We start from the raw sequence: 17,379 nt of genomic DNA on the forward strand, positions 1-17,379 counted from the left end.
GTTTAACAAATCATTCTCCCTAACATTTTCACTCTAAACATCACTTCGACGAAAACACCCTATATCTGCCACTCTATCATCAAACACATTCAACAAGCCTTCAAAATACTCATTCCATCTCCTCACATCACCACTACTTGTTATCACCTCCCCATTAGCCTCCTTCAACAATGTTCCCATTTTTTCCCTTGTCTTATGCACTTTATTTACCTCCTTCTAAAGCATCTGTATATTCTCCCTAGAATTTAAAGATACTCTCTCATCCCAACTCTCATTTGCCCTCTTCTTCTCCTCTTGTACCTTTCTCTTGACCTCCTGCCTCTTTCTTTTATACATCTCCCAGTCATTTGCATTATTTCCTAGCAAAAATCGTCCAAATGCCTCTCTCTTCTCTTTCACTAATAATCCTACTTCTTTATCCTACCACTCACTACCCTTTCTACTTTGCCCACCTCCCACGCTTCTCATGCCACACGCATCTTTTGCACAAGCCATCACTGCCTCCCTAAATACATTCCATTCCTCCCCCACTCCCCTTAAGTCGTTTGCTCTGACCTTTTTCCGTTCTCTCTTCTTTTCTGAAAACCTCTACAAATCTTGAGTTTCGCCTCCAGAAGATAATGATCAGACATCAATCTAGTTGCACCTCTTAGCACATTAATATCCAAAAGCCTATGGGCGATCATAACCTAACAGTAGCGTTCCCGCCTGTTGCATATTGGTCCCGTGTTCGATCCTGGCTTTTGGAGGTTTGTATGTTCTATGAAGGTGCGCGTTCATATGCACTTTATTCGTATTCATATACCTCCGTATTGTACAGTTAGGATCGGTAAATTGCTATCTGCTGGCTGTGTGAGCCTGATGGGAAATGACTGGTGTAGACCCCGTTGCTCACCAACGTGATACCAAAGTTATTTGAGAACATAGTATTCGAATAGTCATTTACCTATTTGGGGCGATCATAGGGTAGCGGTAGCACTACCGCCTGTTGCACAGGAGTCCCGGGTTCGACCCTGACTGTTGGAGGTTTGTATGATATATATATATATATATATATATATATATATATATATATATATATATATATATATATATATATATATATATATATATATATATATATATTCATACTTGCTGCTTTCATCCATTTCCATCGCCATCGCGCCGCACATGAAATGCCGCCTCCCTCTCCCTGCGCGCCCACGCGATAGCGCTAGGAAAAGACAACAAAGGCCACATTTGTTCACACTCACTCTCTAGCTGTCACCCATAATGCACCGAAACTACAGCTCCGTTTCCTCATCCAGGCCAAACAAAACTCTCCGTAGTTTACCCCAGACGCTTCACATGCCTTTATTCAGTCCACTGACAGCAGGTTGATCCCGGTTCTACCACATCGTTCCAGTTCACTTTATTCCTTGCACGGCTTTCACCCTCCTGTATGTTCAGGCCCCGATTGCTCAAAATCTTTTTCACTCCATCCTTCTACCTCCAGTTTGGTCTTCCACTTCTTGTTCCCTCCACCTCTGATACATATATCCTCTTTGGTAATCTTTCCTCACTCCTTATCTCCATGTGACCAAGCCATTTCAATACACTCTTTTCTGCTCTCTCAACTACACTCCATTCTTTACCACATTACTTTCATTACTTACTCGGTCAAGCAACCGCACACCAATTATCATCCTCAAGCATCTTATTTCCAACACATCCACCCTCTTCCGCACACCTATAGCCCACGCCTCGCAACCATAGAATATTGTTGGAACCACTGTCCCTTCAAACATACCCATTTTTCCTCTCCGAGATAACGTTCTCGCCTTTCACACATACTTCAACGCTTCCAGAACTTTCGCCACCTCCCCTACCCTGTGACACTTCCGCTTCCATGGTTCCATTCAGTGCTATACCCACTCCCAAATATCCAAAAGCACTTCACTTCCACAGTTTTTCTCCATTTAAACTTTTCTCCCAATTGACTTGTCCCTCAACCGAATTGAAACTAACAACCTTTTCTCTTATTCCTATTTACCCTCAGCTTTCTTCGCTCACACACTTTACCAAACTCAGTCATCAGCCTTTGCAGTTTCTCACCCGAGTCAGCCACCAGCGCTGTATCATCAGCGAACAACTGACTCACTTCCCAAGCCCGCTATTCCACAACAGACTGCATACTTGCCCCTCTCTCCAAAACTCTTGCATTCACCTCTCTAACAACCCCATCCATAAACAAATCAACAACCATGGAGACATCACGCAGCCCTGCTGCAAACCGACATTCATTGGGAACCAATCACTTTCCTCTCTTTCTACTCGTACACATGCTTTACATCCTCGATAAAACCTTTTCACAGCTTCGAGCAGCTTACTTCCCACACCATATACTTTATTACCTTCCACAGAGCATCTTTATCAACTCTATCACATGCTTTCTCCTAGATCCACAAATGCTATATATAAATCCATTTATTTTTCTATGTATTTCTCACATACATTCTTCAAAGAAAACACCTGATCCACACATCCTCTACCACTTTTAAAACCACACTGCTTTTCCCCAATCTGATGCTTTGCACATGCCTTCACCCTCTCAATCAATACCCTCCCAAATAATTTCCCAGGAATACTCAACAAACTTAAACCTTTGTAATTTGAACAATCACCTTTATCTCCTTTGCCTTTGTACAGTGGCATTATGCATGCATTCCGCTAATCCTCAGGCACTTCACTATGAACCATACATAAATTGAATATCCTTACCAATCAATCAACAACACAGCTGCCCCCATTTTTAATAAATTCCACTGAAATGCCTTGCAAACCCGCCCCCTTGCTGGCTTTCATCTTCCGCCAAGCGTTCACTACCTCTTCTCTGTTTACCAAACCATTCTCCCTGACCCTCTAACTTCGTAAACCACCTTTACAAAAACACCCTATATCTGCCTCTCTATCATCAAACACATTCAACAAACCTTAAAAATACTCACTCCATCACCTTATCACTTCATCACTACTTGCTATTACCTCCCCATTAGCCTCCTTCAACAATGTTCCCATTGGCTCTCTTATCTTATGCACTATATTTATCTCCTTCCAAAATATCTTTTTATTATCCTCAAAATTCAGTGATTCTCTCTCACCCTAACTCTCATTTGCCCTATTTTTCACCTTTTGCACCTTTCTCTTGACCTCCTGCCTCTTTCTTTTATGCATCTCCCTGTCATTTGCACTATTTCCCTGCAAGAATCGTCTAAATGCCTCACTCTTCTCTTTCATTAAAAATCTTACTTCTTCATGCCACCACTCACTACCTATTCTAATCTGCCCACCTCCCACATTTCTCATGCCAAAAGCATCTTTTGTGCAAACTATCACTGCATCCCTAAATACATCCCATTCCTCCCCCACTCCCCTTACGTCATTTACTCTCACCTTTTACCATTTTGCACTCTATTTCTCCTGGTGCTTCCTCTCACAAGTTTCCTTTCCCAGCTCGCTTACTCTCACCACTCTCTTCGCCCCAACATTTTCTCCTCTTTTCTAAAAACCTCTACAAATCTTCACCATCGCCTCCACAAGATAATGATCAGACATCCCTCCAGTTGCCCCTCTCAGCACATTAACATCCAAGTCTCCCTTTCATGCACCTATCAATTAACACATAACAAAATAACTCCCTCTGGCTATCTCTCCTACCTACATACGTATACTTATGTATATCTCTCATTTTAACCCAGGTATTCCTAATCACCAGTTCTTTATCAGCACACAAATCTACAAGCTCTTATTTCCATTTACAATACTGAACACCTCATGTACACTAATCATTCCCTCAACTGCCACATTACTCACCTTTGCATTCAGATCACCCATCAGTATAACCCGGTCTCGTGCAACAAAACTACTAACACACTCACTCAGTTGCTCCTAATGCACTTGCCTCTCATGATCTTTCTTCTCATAACCAGATGCATAGGCACCAATAATCACCCAACTCTCTCCATCCACTTTCAAGTTTACCCATATCAATCTAGAGTTTACTTTCATACACTCTATCACATACTTTCACAACTCCTGCTTCAGGAGTATTGCTACTGCTTCCTTTGCTCTTGTCCTCTCATCAACCCCAAACTTTATTTCCAAGACATTCCCAAACTACTCCTTCCCTTTACCCTTGAGCTTCGTTTCACTCAGATCCAAAACATCCAGGTTCCTTTCCTCAAACATACTACCTATCTCTCCTTTTTTGTCATCTTGGTTACATCCACACACATTTAGACCCCATAGTCTGAGCCTTCGAGGAGGATGAGCACTCCCCACACGACTCCTGTTTTACCTTATATAGTCGCTGTCTCATAGCGCAAGGAAACATGCGAAAGAACGGCCCAACCCACCCATATACACATGCATATTCATAAACGCCCACACGCACTTATACATACCTATACATTTCAACGAATACATACATATACATACACAGACATATACATATATACACATGTACATATTCATACTTGCTGCCATCATCCACTCCATCGCTGCCCCGCCACACGTGATACAGCTCCAAGAAAACAAAGTCCACATTCGTTCATAATCAGTCTCTAGCTCTCATGTGTAATGCACCGAAACCAAAGCTCCCTTTCCACATCCAGGCTCAACAAAACTCTCCTTGGTTTACCCCAGACACTTCACATGCCCTTGTTTAATCCACTGACAGCACGTCGACTCCGGTATAACACAAGGTTTCAATTGACTCTATTCCTTGCACGCCTTTCACCCTCCGGCATGTTCAGGCCCCGATCGCTTAAATCCTTTATCACTTCATCTTTCCACCTCCAATTTGGTCTCCCACTTCTCCTCGTTCCCTCTGCCTCTGTCACATATATCATCTTTGTCAATCTTTCCTCACTCATTCTCTCCATGTGACCAAACCATTTCAATACACCCTCTTCTGCTCTCTCAAACACATTCTTTTTATTACCTCACATCTCTCTTACCCTTTCATTACTTACTCGATCAAACCACCGCACACCACATATTGTACTCAAACATTTCATTTCCAACACATCCACCCTACTACGCACAACCCAATCTATAGCCCATGCCTCGCAACCCTATAACATTGTTGGAAAACCAGTATTCATTCAAACATACCAATTTTTGCTTTCCGAGATAACGTTCTCGCCTTCCACACATTCTTAAACTCTCCAAGAACTTTCGCCCCTCCACCACCCTGTGACTCACTTCCATTTATATGGTTCCATCAGTTGCTAAATCCAATCCCAGATATCTCAAACACTTCGCTTCCTTCAGTTTTTTTTTTCTATTTAAACTTACATCCCAATTAACTTGTCCCTCAACCAGACTAAACCTAATAACATTTCTCTTATTGACATCAACTCCCAGCTTTGTTCTTCCACACACTCTACCAAACTCAGTCACCAACTTCTGCAGATTCTTATCCGATTCAGCCACCACTCTATTAAAAAAGTGGGTGACTGAGTTGTTGACTGATTGGTAAAGATATCTAATGTATGTGTGACTCATCTCAAGATGCCTGAGGATTGGCGGAATACATGGATAGTGCCATTGTACAAAGGCAAAGGGGATAAAGATGAGTGCTCAAATTACAGAGGTATAAGTAAGTTGAGTATTCCTGTAAAATTGTATGGGAGGTATTGACTGAGAGGGTGAAGGCATGTACAAAGCATCAGGTTGGGGAAGAGCAGTATGGTTTCAGAAGTGGTAGAGGATGTGTGGATTAGGTGTTTACTTTGAAGAATGTACGTGAGAATTACTTAGAAAAGGAAATGGATTTGTATGTAACATTTATGGATCAAGAGAAGACATATGATAGAGTTGATAGAGATGCTCTGTGGAAGGTATTAAGAATATATGGTGTGGGAGGCAAGTTGTTTGAAGCAGTGAAAAGTTTTTATAGAGGATGTAAGGCATGTGTACGAGTAGGAAGAGAGGAAAGTGATTGGTTCTCAGTGAATGTCGGTTTGCGGCAGGGGTGCGTGATGTTTCCTTGGCTGTTTAATTTGTTTATGGATAGGATAGTTAGGGAGGTGAATGCAAGAGTTTTGGAGAGAAGGGCAAGTATGCAGTCTGTTGTGGATGAGAGAGCTTGGAAAGTGAATGAGTTGTTGTTCGTTGATGATACAGCGCTGGTGGCTGAAACGGGTGAGAAACTACAGAAGCTGGTGACTGAGTTTGGTAAAGTATGTGAAAGAAGAAAGCTGAAACTGTGAATAAGATCAAAGTTATTAGGTACCAAGTCAATTGGGAGGTAAGTTTACATGGAGAAAAGCTGGAGGAAATGAAGTGTTTTAGATATCTCGGAGTGAATTTGGCAGTGGATGGAACCATGGAAGCGGAAGTGAGTCACAGGGTGGGGAAAGGGGCGAAAGTTCTTGTGGCGTTGAAAATGTGTGGAAGGTGAAAACATCATCTTGGAAAGCAAAAATGGATTTTTTTGAAGGAATAGTGGTTCCAACAATGCTATATAATTGCGAGGCACGGGCTATAGATAGAGTTGTGTGGCGGAGGGTGGATGTGATGGAAATGAGATGTTTGAGGAAAATATGTGGTGTGAGGTGGTGTGATCGAGTAAGTAATGAAAGGGTAAGAGACATGAGTGGTAATAAAAAGAGTGTGGCTGAGGGAGCAGAAGAGGGTGTTTTGAAATGGTTTGGTTACATGGAAAGAATGAGTGGGGAAAGATTGACAAAGAGGATATATGTGTAAGAGATGGAGGGAACAAGGAGAAGTGGGAGACCAAATAGGAGGTGGAAAGATGGAGTGAAAAGGATTTTGAGCGATCGCGTCCTGAACATGCAGGAGGGTGAAAGGCGTGCAAGGAATAGAGTGAACTGGAACGATGTGGTATACCGGGGTCGACGTGTTGTCAATGAATCGAAGTAGGTCATGTGAAGCGTCTAAGGTAAACCATGGAAAGTTGTGTGGGGCCCGGATGTGGAAAGGGAGCCGTGGTTTCAGTGCATTATACATGACAGCTAGAGACTGAGTGTAAACAAATTTGGCCTTTGTTGTCTTTTCCTAGCGCTACCTCGCACACATGCTGGGGGAGGGGGTTTTGATTTCATTTGTGGCGGTGTGGCGACGGGATTTAACAAAGGCAGCAAATATGAATGATGGGCATGTGTATATATATGTATATATATCCGTGTATATATATATATATATATATATATATATATATATATATATATATATATATATATATATATATATATACATTTTTTTTTTTTTTCGCTGTCTCGCGCGTTTGCGAGGTAGCGCAAGGAAACAGACGAAAGAAATGGCCCAACCCACCCCCATACACATGTATATAAATACGTCCACACACGCAAATATACATACCAACACAGCTTTCCATGGTTTACCCCAGACGCTTCACATGCCGTGATTCAATCCACTGACAGCACGTCAACCTCGGTATACCACATCGATCCAATTCACTCTATTCCTTGCCCTCCTTTCACCCTCCTGCATGTTCAGGCCCCGATCACACAAAATCTTTTTCACTCCATCTTTCCACCTCCAATTTGGTCTCCCACTTCTCCTCGTTCCCTCCACCTCCGACACATGTATCCTCTTGGTCAATCTTTCTTCACTCATTCTCTCCATGTGCCCAAACCATTTCAAAACACCCTCTTCTGCTCTCTCAACCACGCTCTTTTTATTTCCACACATCTCTCTTACCCTTACGTTACTTACTCGATCAAACCACCTCACACCACACATTGTCCTCAAACATCTCATTTCCAGCACATCCATCCTCCTGCGCACAACTCTATCCATAGCCCACGCCTCGCAACCATACAACATTGTTGGAACCACTATTCCTTCAAACATACCCATTTTTGCTTTCCGAGATAATGTTCTCGACTTCCACACATTCTTCAAGGCTCCCAGGATTTTCGCCCCCTCCCCCACCCTATGATCCACTTCCGCTTCCATGGTTCCATCCGCTGCCAGATCCACTCCCAGATATCTAAAACACTTCACTTCCTCCAGTTTTTTTCCATTCAAACTCACCTCCCAATTGACTTGACCCTCAACCCTACTGTACCTAATAACCTTGCTCTTATTCACATTAACTCTTAACTTTCTTCTTCCACACACTTTACCAAACTCAGTCACCAGCTTCTGCAGTTTCTCACATGAATCAGCCACCAGCGCTGTATCATCAGCGAACAACAACTGACTCACTTCCCAAGCTCTCTCATCCCCAACAGACTTCATACTTGCCCCTCTTTCCAAAACTCTTGCATTTACCTCCCTAACAAGCCCATCCATAAACAAATTAAACAACCATGGAGACATCACACACCCCTGCCGCAAACCTACATTCACTGAGAACCAATCACTTTCCTCTCTTCCCACACGTACACATGCCTTACATCCTCGATAAAAACTTTTCACTGCTTCTAACAACTTGCCTCCCACACCATATATTCTTAATACCTTCCACAGAGCATCTCTATCAACTCTATCATATGCCTTCTCCAGATCCATAAATGCTACATACAAATTTTAGAGAGAATAAAAAGATGTTCTGGAAGGAGGTAAATAAAGTGCGTAAGACAAGGGAGCAAATGGGAACTTCTGTGAAGGGCGCAAATGGGGAGGTGATAACAAGTAGTGGTGATGTGAGAAGGAGATGGAGTGAGTATTTTGAAGGTTTGTTGAATGTGTTTGATGATAGAGTGGCAGATATAGGGTGTTTTGGTCGAGGTGGTGTGCAAAGTGAGAGGGTTAGGGAAAATGATTTGGTAAACAGAGAAGAGGTAGTGAAAGCTTTGCGGAAGATGAAAGCCGGCAAGGCAGCAGGTTTGGATGGTATTGCAGTGGAACTTATTAAAAAAGGGGGTGACTGTATTGTTGACTGGTTGGTAAGGTTATTTAATGTATGTATGACTCATAGTGAGGTGCCTGAGGATTGGCGGAATGCGTGCATAGTGCCATTGTACAAAGGCAAAGGGGATAAGAGTGAGTGCTCAAATTACAGAGGTATAAGTTTGTTGAGTATTCCTGGTAAATCATATGGGAGGGTATTGATTGAGAGGGTGAAGGCATGTACAGAGCATCAGATTGGGGAAGAGCAGTGTGGTTTCAGAAGTGGTAGAGGATGCGTGGATCAGGTGTTTGCTTTGAAGAATGTATGTGAGAAATACTTAGAAAAGCAAATATATATATATATATATATATATATATATATATATATATATATATATATATATATATATATATATATATATATTTTTTTTTTTATACTTTGTCGCTGTCTCCCGCGTTTGCGACGTAGCGCAAGGAAACAGACGAAATGGCCCCCCCCCCCCCCATACACATGTACATACACACGTCCACACACGCAAATATACATACCTACACAGCTTTCCATGGTTTACCCCAGACGCTTCACATGCCTTGATTCAATCCACTGACAGCACGTCAACCCCTGTATACCACATCGCTCCAATTCACTCTATTCCTTGCCCTCCTTTCACCCTCCTGCATGTTCAGGCCCCGATCACACAAAATCTTTTTCACTCCATCTTTCCACCTCCAATTTGGTCTCCCTCTTCTCGTTCCCTCCACCTCCGACACATATATCCTCTTGGTCAATCTTTCCTCACTCATTCTCTTCATGTGCCCAAACCATTTCAAAACACCCTCTTCTGCTCTCTCAACCACGCTCTTTTTATTTCCACACATCTCTCTTACCCTTACGTTACTTACTCGATCAAACCACCTCACACCACACATTGTCCTCAAACATCTCATTTCCAGCACATCCATCCTCCTGCGCACAACTCTATCCATAGCCCACGCCTCGCAACCATACAACATTGTTGGAACCACTATTCCTTCAAACATACCCATTTTTGCTTTCCGATATAATGTTCTGGACTTCCACACATTTTTCAAGGCCCCCAAAATTTTCGCCCCCTCCCCCACCCTATGATCCACTTCCGCTTCCATGGTTCCATCCGCTGACAGATCCACTCCCAGATATCTAAAACACTTCACTTCCTCCAGTTTTTCTCCATTCAAACTCACCTCCCAATTGACTTGACCCTCAACCCTACTGTACCTAATAACCTTGCTCTTATTCACATTTACTCTTAACTTTCTTCTTCCACACACTTTACCAAACTCAGTCACCAGCTTCTGCAGTTTCTCACATGAATCAGCCACCAGCGCTGTATCATCAGCGAACAACAACTGACTCACTTCCCAAGCTCTCTCATCCCCAACAGACTTCATACTTGCCCCTCTTTCCAGGACTCTTGCATTCACCTCCCTAACAATCCCATCCATAAACAAATTAAACAACCATGGAGACATCACACACCCCTGCCGCGAACCTACATTCACTGAGAACCAATCACTTTCCTCTCTTCCTACACGTACACATGCCTTACATCCTCGATAAAAACTTTTCACTGCTTCTAACAACTTGCCTCCCACACCATATATTCTTAATACCTTCCACAGAGCATCTCTATCAACTCTATCATATGCCTTCTCCAGATCCATAAATGCTACATACAAATCCATTTGCTTTTCTAAGTGTTTCTCACATACATTCTTCAAAGCAAACACCTGATCCACACATCCTCTACCACTTCTGAAACCGCACTGCTCTTCCCCAATCTGATGCTCTGTACATGCCTTCACCCTCTCAATCAATACCCTCCCATATAATTTACCAGGAATACTCAACAAACTTATACCTCTGTAATTTGAGCACTCACTCTTATATATATATATATATATATATATATATATATATATATATATATATATATATATATATATATATAGAGAGAGAGAGAGAGAGAGAGAGAGAGAGAGAGAGAGAGAGAGAGAGAGAGAGAGATAGAGAGAGAGATAGAGAGAGAGAGAGAGAGAGAGAGAGAGAGAGAGAGAGAGAGAGAGAGAGAGAGAGAGAGAGAGAGAGAGAGAGAGAGAGAGAGAGAGAGAGAGAGAGAGTACTTATATGTGAGATTTTGCAGAAAGTTCGGGTTATCGCTCATTACTAAAGGAGATAGAGAAAGAAAAATGGTCGAGTAAAAAATACTCAGCACAAACCCACAATCACTTGTATATCCTGCCGGAATTTTCCCCCCACGAGTTTAAGTGCGTTGTAAGTGTATTGCCGTCTAGCAACCTGAGTGTATTGCCTCCTCAGGCAGGTACTGCTGAGGCTGAGGTGAAGCTTTAACAAGCCGTGTTGCCCTCTATGGCGCCCCCAGGGAACCCCTTGTAGCATCGGCCAGCGGGTACTAGTGTGGCTTTAGCGTATTACCCGTCATGAAAGGAGGTCAAACTTGAGTTAAACTCAAGGAATCTTTGTTAATGGAGAACACGCAGTTAATTCTCAAACTTTCAGATTAGTTTGAAACAGGACTTATATTTTGAACTGCTTTGTGTTATTCATTGCATTCACCAAATTTACAGTGGAGATTATACATGGATTTTTGATAAATATGTTAAGATGTTAAATGATCTCGTGTTTTTCATTCTCTCCAGATAGTATTACAAGGATCTTATAATCTATAGATAGGATAACATGGATCTTTCTTTTCTATAGGCTGGACAGATGTTATCCTGAGAGTTGTTGACCACATAGTAGTAAAACCTATTATCCATAAATGAAATATAAAGGTACCTGAGTACCTACAGATACTCAGACAGATTTTCAACATTAATTGAAGTAGTAGCAAGAATCTTCGAAGTCCAGTAATAGGATGACGAAGATATGAACAACTTTAATGACCTTAATCAATTACGGGTGAGGTGATTAGGTTGTTTGCTGCCAACGACTAGGATGCTAAAGGACTAAGCTCACAGGACCTGCTCTTCATCATGGCTGACTTGAGTGTGCTCTTGAAGTGATGTAATCTAACTGTGACTTTGCTCAACTTACATATTCTGTACTCTGACTGACTCAACTGTAACCTAGAGTGAATCAAATATGACCTTGAAAGACTTAAGTGTGACGCTGAATTACTTAAGTTCAGCCTTGGCAGACTTTGCTGTGACCTTGAGTGAAGTAACTGTGACCTTGACAGAGGGAGAGTGGATGACGGTTGGGAGGAGAAAAGTGGTGAGAGGTCAAGCTAACTGGACTTCACTGCTTAGAGAGTAGTTTAGATTCGTCCTTTGTGTATTGATCTCTTTTTTCATAGCATTTTGTGAATATTGCATGATATCTACCAGGCACAAATTCATTTTGACCTTCATTTATGTAGTTGTTCTTGATCAAATGTTCTAATGCAAGTCCTTTCATCACTCCTTCAGGGTAACTGGTCTACACCGCTTAGGGATTAGCACAGATCATTCTCTGTGTATGGGTGTTAGCCATGACATTTTCTGAATATTGCGTGATGTTTACCAGATACAAAATCCATTTTAGCCCTCATTCATATAGCTGTAGTTGATCAAATGTTCTCGCGTGAGGCCTTTTCTCACTCTTTCAACAACTGAGGTCAAATGTGAGGTTCAAGCTAACAGGTCCACACTGCATAGGTGTTAGTTTACATTCTTCTTTGTGTGTAGGTGTTGCGTATGGCATTTTGTGAATGTCTGCTGTTTGCTTTCGTTCAGGAGCCGCCTGATCAGTAGCATAATTGGTTATACTATCTTTCTTTTTGTTTTTTTTAGGACGAACTGGAATTCCATCTGGTCTCGGATGTGAGTTCTCTTTCAATTCATCACTTGCTTTGTTCATTTCATTCGCTTATACCCTCAGTATCGGTACCTGTATTTTCAACATGCTGATGAATTAGTTTTTCATATTAGTTCTGTCTACATTGGAGCAAAACATTCATTAGTATTGTTCATTTAACAACTAGCATATTTCCCCAGTGGCATATCTAGTACTTCTCTCCTACTGTGTATGATCTATTTTCTGGTTTCTTCTGTGTTTATGAACGAGAGAGAGAGAGAGAGAGAGAGAGAGAGAGAGAGAGAGAGAGAGAGAGAGAGAGAGAGAGAGAGAGAGAGAGAGAGAGAGAGAGAGAGAGAGAGAGAGAGAGAAAATCTTTCCCATATAAGATTAAGTAACAAATATTATCTTTTATTCATATAAATGAGAAATAGATCTGAGAATATGGTAATACGACTGAATCAACAATTTGAGAAATCTCCAAATAAAATCTACGAAAACCGATAAAGTTCATGAGAATTACTTACAAATAAAAGTGAGAGTACCGTTTGATAAATTCAGGAAGTTACTTACAAACGTAAGAAATATTTGTAAAAGTCTGAAAGAGCTACTTACAAGGCGTAGCGGGAGGCAAGGTTGTAAATTACAAAAGGGGCCACAATTATTGTCCGAGAAAGCCGCTTATTATAAAACCTCAGGAGGGCTTCCCGTCAAAGGTGAGGCGTGACTAACTAGCCTGACAGGTCGTTACGACCTGTGGCGTGTGAGGGACTATATTCATGCGTGTGAAGGTATACTAGACTGTAATCCCCTAAGCATGACGGTGCCTCCCTTTGAACACGATGGTATGACACTTGAACACCACGGTCGTACTGCTGTGCTCAAGGTTCATTACCTTCATGCCCAAAGAGTTAAGATCATTATCACTGACTTTATTTGTCGTTTTCTAGAGACACGCAACACCCCTTTGGGCCTCACCTTCTCTGACTTCATCAAAGCATTCGGCCTCAGTCATTCACGGCACAATAACCAACTTAACCATCAACACTGGGTTGCAGACGAGTAATCTTCCATGGCTTGCAGACTTCATAGCAAGCGTCGACCATATCTGTCTCTCAGTCTCTCCCTCTCTCACCTGCTGTGCCCCACAGACAATTATGATGGTATTCTTCAATTGTTTTTATCATTATGCATGATGCTTTGATGGACTCCTCTGCTCGATGGAAGTAGGTTGATGAATCTACCATTGGTATCTGAGCTGAAAACAGCCTATTCGACTACTTCACCGTCTTGAACACTCTCATTAGCTTACAGGCTGGTAACTATTGCCTTCAGCGTTACCATCAACCAAACCACGACCGTTGTCTCGCTTCCACTCCTGTCTGCTCTCTTACAGTCCGAGTTATTGGCTCTAGTGACCTTCCTGATATCACTCTAGACGATGAAATAAGCTGTTGTTAAAACCATCGTCAGACCTTACGGCCATCATCTCATCAATGATCATCGATTCATGACATTTGAATTCCATGCACATGAACTCAAAGAAAATCTACATTATTTCCATGGTCAAACTCACCCACATCTCCCTTCGCTCGGACGTCCTCTCCATCTGCCACACAAGCGCAGCAGAGGGCATAGAGACCATACATGGTCTCTTTTAACGCCACCTATCAAGAGAGAGTCAACACACTGGACCTACAGACACCCCTGACATCACCTGGACCTCAGGCAACAGTCTAGAAAGAAGGCACAGCACGAACTTCGCCATCGTCACCTCCTGTCAAAAGGGATACCCCATCTCCGAAGTGCAGATCAGCATTACATTTTTGCGTGTTTAGATATCATCATATATTATCTAAATCCTTCAGACTATAGCTTTCACATTCACACCACACTCCCGCAGTCACATCCACGCAACACTGTCAATCATATCCACACCACACTCTCGCAGTCACATCCACACTACACTCCAAAAGTCACATCCACACCACACTCCAAAAGTCACATCCACACCACACTACCACAGTCACATCCACACCACACTACCACAGTCACATCCACACCACAATCCAGGTCACATCCACACTACTCCCTCAGTCACATCCACACCACACTCCCTGTCACATCCACATATCACGTCAACAGTCACATCCATACTACACTCCAAAAGCCACATCCACACAGCACTACCTCAATCATATCTACATAACACTCCAGAAGTCACATCCACAACGCACTCCCACAGTCACATCCACACCTCACTCCAAGTCACATCCACACCGCACTCCCACAGTCACATCCACACCTCACTCCAAGTCACATCCACACCAAACTCCCACAGTCACATCTACACCAAATGCACTCACACAGTTGCATTCATAGCACACTACCACACCCACACTCTCCCCCAAACAAGCGTCCATAAGGCCAGAACAAATCCCGTCAGCCAATAACAGCCCCACCAACACGTCCCACGATGGCCGGTTAAATCCAGTGGGCCTCCATAACTTGCCCGGAGCCATGGACGTATTCCAGGCAATATCATGGAATTCATGACACTCTTCCAGTGATTGGTGGCTCCCTGGACGGCTCCCCTTGGCCCCTTGAACGCTCCGTGGCCACACAATCATGGCTGGAGAATTTGGCTTCACTACCACGCCAACAGCAGCAGCTGGTGCCGCAGAGATAGAGAAAGAACAGACAGATGGTGCAATGCCTTCTCTCTCTCTCTCTCTCTCTCTCTCTCTCTCTCTCTCTCTCTCTCTCTCTCTCTCTCTCTCTCTCTCTCTCTCTCTCTCTCTCTCTCTCTCTCCTTGACTTTTCATTCGTTCTAGTCTCAATGACTGGTTGTAACTGACGTTAAAAGTTGAATGTTTAAATATATGCGATGATGATGACGATATTCCCCAGCGCAAGGTGGTGCTACCCTTGGCTATGATGGTCGTTGTGCTTAATAGTCATACAGTCGTGCTCAAGGTTCCTGTCACCGTGATCAAGGGTAGGGCTCTTCTTTCTCAGTGGTCAGACGATTTTGCCATCGTGGTTAAGGGCCATACCGTCGTGGTCAAGGGTCTTAAAGTCGTGGTCAAGGGTCGTGCCGTCGTGGTTAACGGTCATACCGTCGTGGTCAAGGGTCGTGCCGTCGTGGTTAAGGGTCATACCGTCGTGGTTAAGGCTTGCTCAGTCGTGATCAAGGGTCATAACGTCGTGCTGAAGGGTCGCACCACCGTCCTCATTAGCTGTTTGTTAACACTTAGATACTAAAAAACAGAGAGAGAGAGAGAGAGAGAGAGAGAGAGAGAGAGAGAGAGAGAGAGAGAGAGAGAGAGAGAGAGAGAGAGAGAGAGAGAGAGAGAGAGAGAGAGAGAGAAACTGCACCATCTGTCTGTTCTTTATCCCTGCGGCACCAGCTGCTGCTGTTGGCGTGGTAGTGAAGCCAAATTCTCCAGCCATAATTGTGTGGCCACGGAGCGTTCAAGGGGCCAAGGGGAGCCGTCTAGGGAGCCACCAATCACTGGAAGAGTGTCATGAATTCCATGATATTGCCTGGAATACGTCCATGGCTCCGGGCAAGTTATGGAGGCCCACTGGATTTAACCGGCCATCGTGGGACGTGTTGGTGGGGCTGTTATTGGCTGACGGGATTTGTTCTGGCCTTATGGACGCTTGTTTGGGGGAGGGTGTGGGTGTTGGTGGGAGAGTGGCACTGGTATTGGGGAGTGTGTGAGTGTGCTACTTACAAGCTGAGGTTAAGTTCGGGGGAGGCAGAGGAGAGGTGGATCGTCTCCCGCTTGGTGCCAGGGTGTTCTATTCTCCCACAGGTCATGTCTAGTTCACACCATTCTCCCAGAGCCCACTTTTATTACCTATCACCTTCCAACAGCTCACCTCGAATGCCCACTACCTTCCCTCAGCCCACCACTTGTGCCACCACTCTCACAAAGCCCACCTTTTATTACTTACCACTTTCACACAGCCCATCTCGAGTGCCCACCACCTTCCCACTGCCCACCGTTAGTGCCTATTAATCTTCCACAGCCAATATCAAGTTCTCATCACCCAGCCAGAACCCACTTCAAGTGCTCGTCATCCTCCCACAGCTCACCTCTAGCACTCACAGCCCTCCCATTGCCCGCCTCTATTGCTCACAACCCTCTAACAGCCCACCTCTAGTACTCACAACCCTTCCATAGCCCACCTCTATTGCTCATAACCCTCCAACAGCCCACCTCTGATGCTCTCTATTATCCTGCGGGCCTCAACACTGGTGGCTAATAATGCCAATATCAAACCGTACCAACCACTACTACCAGCCAACATTACCAGCCACGGGTGCCAGACAACATTACCAACCCACAGTACCAAATTACAGCACCAAACCAGCGCATAAGAAAAGAAGCACAATATTGTGAAAGAAAATTTCTAAAGAAGGACAACAAAGCTGGTATCAGAATTTACGGAGCTGAATGACAGACAGAGGTTTTAGATTTGCCCACACTGGAAGAAAGAAGGTTGAGAGATAATCTTCTCATAACTCTAAAGCTTTTAAAACAGAACTTTGACGGGAACAGTGAACACTTCTTCGAGAGATGTTGGAAGAGAGGGACCAGAGGACATAATATAGAAGATTAAGCAAGGCATTTGTTTAAAAGGATGCACAGAAGGACTTTTACGAT

This window comes from Panulirus ornatus, chromosome 65 (genome assembly GCF_036320965.1).
Source record: "Panulirus ornatus isolate Po-2019 chromosome 65, ASM3632096v1, whole genome shotgun sequence".
NCBI classification, from domain to species: Eukaryota; Metazoa; Arthropoda; class Malacostraca; order Decapoda; family Palinuridae; genus Panulirus; species Panulirus ornatus.